Source organism: Silurus meridionalis, chromosome 20, assembly GCF_014805685.1.
Source record: "Silurus meridionalis isolate SWU-2019-XX chromosome 20, ASM1480568v1, whole genome shotgun sequence".
NCBI lineage: Eukaryota > Metazoa > Chordata > Actinopteri > Siluriformes > Siluridae > Silurus > Silurus meridionalis.
The window spans coordinates 16,460,706-16,468,205 of NC_060903.1; the positions used below are offsets into that span (position 1 = coordinate 16,460,706).

The 7,500-nt window shown below is 38.6% G+C and overlaps 3 non-coding genes across 3 annotated transcripts; all 3 read right to left on the reverse strand.

Moving 5' to 3' along the window:
• Positions 1 to 1,698: 1,698 nt before the first annotated feature.
• On the reverse strand, positions 1,699 to 1,780 carry trnas-uga. The gene has a single exon. It is a non-coding gene; the product is annotated as a tRNA-Ser (tRNA).
• Positions 1,781 to 2,150: 370 nt separating this feature from the next.
• On the reverse strand, positions 2,151 to 2,232 carry trnas-aga. Its single transcript has one exon. It is a non-coding gene; the product is annotated as a tRNA-Ser (tRNA).
• A 4,031-nt stretch (positions 2,233 to 6,263) lies between these two features.
• Positions 6,264 to 6,345, reverse strand: trnas-aga. The gene has a single exon. It is a non-coding gene; the product is annotated as a tRNA-Ser (tRNA).
• Between the last annotated feature and the right edge of the window lie 1,155 nt (positions 6,346 to 7,500).

The window sequence follows — 7,500 nt, forward strand, 5'->3', positions numbered from 1 at the left end:
GCACTGTATTGTTTTGGACCCCAATGACCCCAATGGAGACCCCAATGGCTTTCTAGTCCATTGCCTTAACCACTGCCACGACTACCACACTATTCCTCTCACCACATATTGTACCTGGAAGCCCTATTACACAACAACCTGGAAATAGAACGGATCCGAATTTTTACTAGTCATTCTGCCAACCTGCAGTTCCTAAACTGTTCATGAAAATATATTTAGGATATTTTCTACTGTAGGGCAGAAAGAGCAAACCGAAAATACTGAAAATAAAACATGTACTTCTGATCAAAATTAAACACTTGATAATCCCACTTCCTTACTTCCAGTCATTGCACTACATAGTTTACTGCCCAAATTATTTTTTGTGAATCGTAGTGTGCCGTCTCACCCCATACTGTACCTTGAAGCCCTATTAACACAACAACCTGAAATACAACGGATCCGAATTATTACTAGGAGATGTAAACAGAAAGTGAATCGTAGTCGGCAGGATTCGAACCTGCGCGGGGAGACCCCAATGGATTTCAAGTCCATCGCCTTAACCACTGCCACGACTACTACACAGAGAGCTATCACCCCTACTGCTAATCTGCCAACCTGCAGTGCCTAAACTGTTCATGAAAATATATTTAGGAGGATATTTTCTACTCTAGGGCAGAAATCGCAAACCGAAAATACTGAAAATTAAACGACATCACAGATTAACCTAAAAAAACTAAAGAAACTAACCAAGAACATCACTGTATTTGCACTGTATTGTTTTGTTTTGGACACGGTGTTGAGGGACCAGGTGATTTTTATTCTGATTAGTATTAGGTCAATAGTTGTTTTTATTTATCTTGTTGATCTACTTCTGTTTATAGCTTGTATTGTTGAATATAGTTTGAATTGCTACATAAACAACTTGAAAATTTTGATAATTTCACAACATTAAAATTACTCGTTTTGTTTTGTGTCTCTACCTGAAAACCCTATTAACACAACAACCTGAAAATGCACTGGATCCGGTTTATTACTAAGAAATGTAAACAGAAAGAAGTCGTAGTCGGTAGGATTCGAACCTGCTCATTCTGCCAACCTGCAGTGCCTAAACTGGTCATGAAAATATATTTAAGAGGATATTTTCGACTCTAGGACAGAAATCGGAAACCGAAAATACTGAAAATAAAAGCATTTCACAGATCAACCTAAAAACCAAAATAAACTAACCAAGAACATCACTGTATTGTTTTGGACCCCAATGGAGACCCCAATGGCTTTCTAGTCCATTGCCTTAACCACTTGGCCACGACTACCACACTATTCCCTCTCACCACATACTGTACCTGGAAGCCCTATTACTACAACAACCTGAAAATAGAACGGATCCGAATTTTTACTAGTCATTCTGCCAACCTGCAGTGCCTAATCTGTTCATGAAAATATATTTAGAAGGATATTTTCTACTGTAGGGCAGAAAGAGCAAACCGGAAATACTGAAAATAAAACATGTACTTCTGATCAAAATTAAACACTTGATAAACCCACTTCCTTACTTCCAGTCATTGCACTATATAGTTTACTGCCCAAATTATTTTTTTGTGAATCGTAGTCGTGTGCCGTCTCACCCCATACTGTACCTTGAAGCCCTATTACTACAACAACCTGGAAATACAACGGATCCGAATTATTACTAGGAGATGTAAACAGAAAGTGAATCGTAGTCGGCAGGATTCGAACCTGCGCGGGGAGACCCCAATGGATTTCAAGTCCATCGCCTTAACCACTCGGCCACGACTACTACACGTTTAGCTGTCACCCCCTACTGCTAATTCTGCCAACCTGCAGTGCCTAAAGTGTTCATGAAAATATATTTAGGAGGATATTTTCTACTCTAGGGCAGAAATCGCAAACCGAAAATACTGAAAATTAAACGACATCACAGATTAACCTAAAAAAACTAAAGAAACTAGTTCATCTACTTCTGTTTATAGCTTGTATTGTTGAATATAGTTTGAATTGCTACATAAATAACTTGAAAATCTTGATAATTTCACAACATTAAAATTACTCGTTTTGTTTTGTGTCTCTACTTGAAAACCCTATTAACACAACAACCTGAAAATGCACTGGATCCGGTTTATTACTAAGAAATGTAAACAGAAAGAAGTCGTAGTCGGCAGGATTCGAACCTGCGCGGGGAGACCCCAATGGATTTCTAGTCCATCGCCTTAACCACTCGGCCACGACTACTACGCAGATCAACACTCACAACATACTGTACCTGGAAGCCATATTACTACAACAACCTGGAAATAGAACGGATCCGAATTATTACTAGAAATGTAAACAGAAAGTGAATCAATAGTAGTCAATAGTTGTTTTTATTTATTGATCTACTTCTGTTTATAGCTTGTATTGTTGAATATAGTTTGAATTGCTACATAAATAACTTGAAAATCTTGATAATTTCACAACATAAAATTACTCGTTTGTGTCTCTACCTGAAAACCCTATTAACACAACAACCTGAAAATGCACTGGATCCGATTATTACTAAGAAATGTAAACAGAATGAATCGTAGTCAGCAGGATTCGAACCTGCTGGGAGACCCCAATGGATTTCTAGTCCATCGCCTTAACCACTCGGCCACGACTACTACACAGATGCTAACATACTGTTCCTGGAAGCCCTATTACTACAACAACCTGTAAATAGAACGGATCCGAATTATTACTAGGAAATGTAAACAGAAAGTGAATCGTAGTCAATAGTTGTTTTTATTTATTGATCTACTTCTGTTTATAGCTTGTATTGTTAATATAGTTTGAATTGCTACATAAATAACTTGAAAATCTTGATAATTTCACAACATAAAATTACTGTTTGTGTCTCTACCTGAAAACCCTATTACACAACAACCTGAAAATGCACTGGATCCGATTATTACTAAGAAATGTAAACAGAAAGAATCGTAGTCGGCAGGATTCGAACCTGCGGGAGACCCCAATGGATTTCTAGTCCATCGCCTTAACCACTCGGCCACGACTACTACATTTAGCTGTCACCCCTACTGCTCATTCTGCCAACCTGCAGTGCCTAAACTGTTCATGAAAATATATTTAGAGGATATTTTCTACTCTAGGGCAGAAATCGAAACCGAAATACTGAAAATAAAAGCATTTCACAGATTAACCTAAAATAATTAAAGAAAAAAACCAAGAACGTCACTGTATTTGCACTGTATTGTTTTGGACCCCAATGACCTCAATGGAGACCCCAATGGCTTTCTAGTCCATTGCTTTAACCACTCGGCCACGACTACCACTATTCCGCTCACCACATATTGTACCTGGAAGCCCTATTACTACAACAACCTGGAATTAGAACGGATCCGAATTTTTACTAGTCATTCTGCCAACCTGCAGTGCCTAATCTGTTTATGAAAATATATTTAGGAGGATATTTTCTACTGTAGGACAGAAAGAGCAAACCGGAAATACTGAAAATAAAACATGTACTTCTGATCAAAATTAAACACTTGATAATCCCACTTCCTTACTTCCAGTCATTGCACTACATAGTTTACTGCCCAAATTATTTTTGTGAATCGTAGTCGTGTGCCGTCTCACCCCATACTGTACCTTGAAGCCCTATTACTACAACAACCTGGAAATACAACGGATCCGAATTATTACTAGGAGATGTAAACAGAAAGTGAATCGTAGTCGGCAGGATTCGAACCTGCGCAGGGAGACCCCAAAGGATTTCTAGTCCATCGCCTTAACCACTCGGCCACGACTACTACACATTTAGCTGTCACCCCCTACTGGTCATTCTGCCAACCTGCAGTGCCTAAACTGTTCATGAAAATATATTTAAGAGGATATTTTCTACTGTAGGGCAGAAATCGCAAACCGAAAATACTGAAAATAAAAGCATTTCACAGATTAACCTAAAATAAATAAAGAAACTAACCAAGAACATCACTGTATTTGCACTGTATTGTTTTGTTTTGGACATGGTGTTGAGGGACCAGGTGAGTTTCTTTCTGATTAGTATTAGGTCAATAGTTGTTTTTATTTATCTTGTTGATCTACTTCTGTTTATAGCTTGTATTGTTGAATATAATTTGAATTGCTACATAAATAACTTGAAATTCTTGATAATTTCACAACATAAAAACTACTCGTGTTGTTTTCTATCTCTACCTAAAAACCCTATTGACACAACAAACTGAAAATGCACTGGATCCAGATTATTACTAAGAAATGTAAACAGTAAGTGAACCGTAGTCGGCAGGATTCGAACCTGCGCCGGGAGACCCCAACGGATTTCTAGTCCATCGCCTTAACCACTACTACTACTCAGAGAGCTGTCACCCCCTACTGCTCATTCTGCCAACCTGCAGTGCCTAAACTGTTCATGAAAATATATTTAGGAGGATATTTTCTACTCTAGGGCAGAAATCGCAAACCGAAAATACTGAAAATAAAATCATTTCACAGATTAACCTAAAAAACTAAAGAAACTAACCAAGAACATCACTGTATTGTTTTGGACATGGTGTTGAGGGACCAGGATCCGAATTATTACTAGGAAATGTAAACAGAAAGGGAATCGTAGTCGGCAGGATTCAAACCTGCGGAGACCCCAATGGTTCTAGTCCATCGCTTAACCACTCGGCCACGACTACTACGTTTAGCTGTCACCCCTACTGCTCATTCTGCCAACCTGCAGTGCCTAAACTGTTCATGAAAATATATTTAGGAGGATATTTTCTACTAGGGCAGAAATCAAACCGAAAATAAAAGCATTTCACAGATTAACCTAAAAAACTAAAGAAACTAACCAAGAACATCACTGTATTTGCACTGTATTGTTTTGTTTTGTACCCCAATGGAGACCCCAATGGATTTCTAGCCCATCGCCTTAACCACTCGGCCACGACTACCACACTATTCCCTCTCACCACATACTGTACCTGGAAGCCCTATTACTACAACAACCTGGAAATAGAACGGATCCGAATTTTACTAGTCATTCTGCCAACCTGCAGTTCCTAAACTGTTCATGAAAATATATTTAAGAGGATATTTTCTACTGTAGGGCAGAAATAGCAAACCGGAAATACTGAAAATAAAACATGTACTTCTGATCAAAATTAAACACTTGATAATCCCACTTCCTTACTTCCAGTCATTGCACTATATAGTTTACTGCCCAAATTATTTTTGTGAATCGCAGTCGTGTGCCGTCTCACCCCATACTGTACTTTGAAGCCCTATTACTACAACAACCTGGAAATACAACGGATCCGAATTATTACTAGGAGATGTAAACAGAAAGTGAATCGTAATCGGCAGGATTCAAACCTGCGCGGAGAAACACCAATGGATTTCTATTCTATCGCCTTAACCACTCGGCCACGACTACTACACATTTAGCTGTCACCCCCTACTTCTCAATCTGCCAACCTGCAGTGCCTAAACTGTTCATGAAAATATATTTAGGAGGATATTTTCTACTCTAGGGCAGAAATCGCAACCCGAAAATAAAACGACTTCACAGATTAACCTAAAAAAGCTAAAGAAACTAACCAAGAACATCACTGTATTTGCACTGTATTGTTTTGTACCCCAATGACTCCAATGGAGTTCTAGTCCATCGCCTTAACCACTGGCCACGACTACCACTATTCCCTCTCACCACATACTGTACCTGGAAGCCCTATTACAACAACCTGGAAATAGAACGGATCCGAATTTTTACAAGTCATTCTGCCAACCTGCAGTGCCTAATCTGTTCATGAAAATATATTTAGAAGGATATTTTCTACTGTAGGGCAGAAAGAGCAAACCGGAAAAAGTCGGCAGGATTCGACCTGCGCGGGGAGACCTCAATGGATTTCAAGTCCATCGCCTTAACCACTCGGCCACGACTACTACACAGATAGATGCGCACAACATACTGTACCTGGAAGCCCTATTACTACAACAACCTGGAAATAGAACGGATCCGAATTATTACTAGGAAATGTAAACAGAAAGTGAATCAATAGTAGTCAATAGTTGTTTTTCTTTTAATTTATTGATCTACTTCTGTTTATAGCTTGTATTGTTGAATATAGTTTGAATTGCTACATAAATAACTTGAAAATCTTGAAAATTTCACCACATAAAAATTACTCGTTTTGTGTCTCTACCTGAAAACCCTATTAACACAACAACCTGAAAATGCACTGGATCCGATTTATTACTAAGAAATGTAAACAGAATAAAGCCGTAGTCGGCAGGATTCGAACCTGCGCGGGGAGACCCCAATGGATTTCTAGTCCATCGCCTTAACCACTCGGCCACGACTACTACACAGAGAGCTATCACCCCCTACTGCTCATTCTGCCAACCTGCAGTGCCTAAACTGTTCATGAAAATATATTTAGGAGGATATTTTCTACTGTAGGGCAGAAATCGCAAACCGAAAATACTGAAAATAAAAGCATTTCACAGATTAACCTAAAAAAACCCAAAATAAACTAACCAAGAACATCACTGTATTTGCACTGTATTGTTTTGGACACGGTGTTGAGGACCAGGATCCGAATTATTACTAGGAGATGTAAAAGAAAGTGAACCGTAGTCGGCAGGATTCGAACCTGCGGAGACCCCAATGGTTCTAGTCCATCGCCTTAACCACTCGGCCACGACTACTACGCATTTAGCTGTCACCCCCTACTGCTCATTCTGCCAACCTGCAGTTCCTAAACTGTTCATGAAAATATACTTAAGAGGATATTTTCTACTCTAGGCAGAAATCGACCGAAAATACTGAAAATAAAAGCATTTCACAGATTAACCTAAAATAATTAAAGAAAATAACCAAGAACATCACTGTATTTGCACTGTATTGTTTTGGACCCCAATGACCCCAATGGAGACCCCAATGGCTTTCTAGTCCATTGCCTCAACCACTCGGCCACGACTACCACACTATTCCCGCTCACCACATATTGTACCTGGAAGCCCTATTACTACAACAACCTGGAAATAGAACGGATCCGAATTTTTACTAGTCATTCTGCCAAACTGCAGTGCCTAATCTGTTCATGAAAATATATTTAGGAGGGTATTTTCTACTCTAGGGCAGAAATCGCAAACCGAAAATACTGAAAATTAAACGACATCACAGATTAACCTAAAAAAACTAAAGAAACTAACCAAGAACATCACTGTATTTGCACTGTATTGTTTTGTTTTGGACACGGTATTGAGGGACCAGGTGATTTTTATTCTGATTAGTATTAGGTCAATAGTTGTTTTTATTTATCTTGTTGATCTACTTCTGTTTATAGCTTGTATTGTTGAATATAGTTTGAATTGTTACATAAACAACTTGAAAATTTTGATAATTTCACAACATTAAAATTACTCGTTTTGTTTTGTGTCTCTACCTGAAAACCCTATTAACACAACAACCTGAAAATGCACTGGATCCGGTTATTACTAAGAAATGTAAACAGA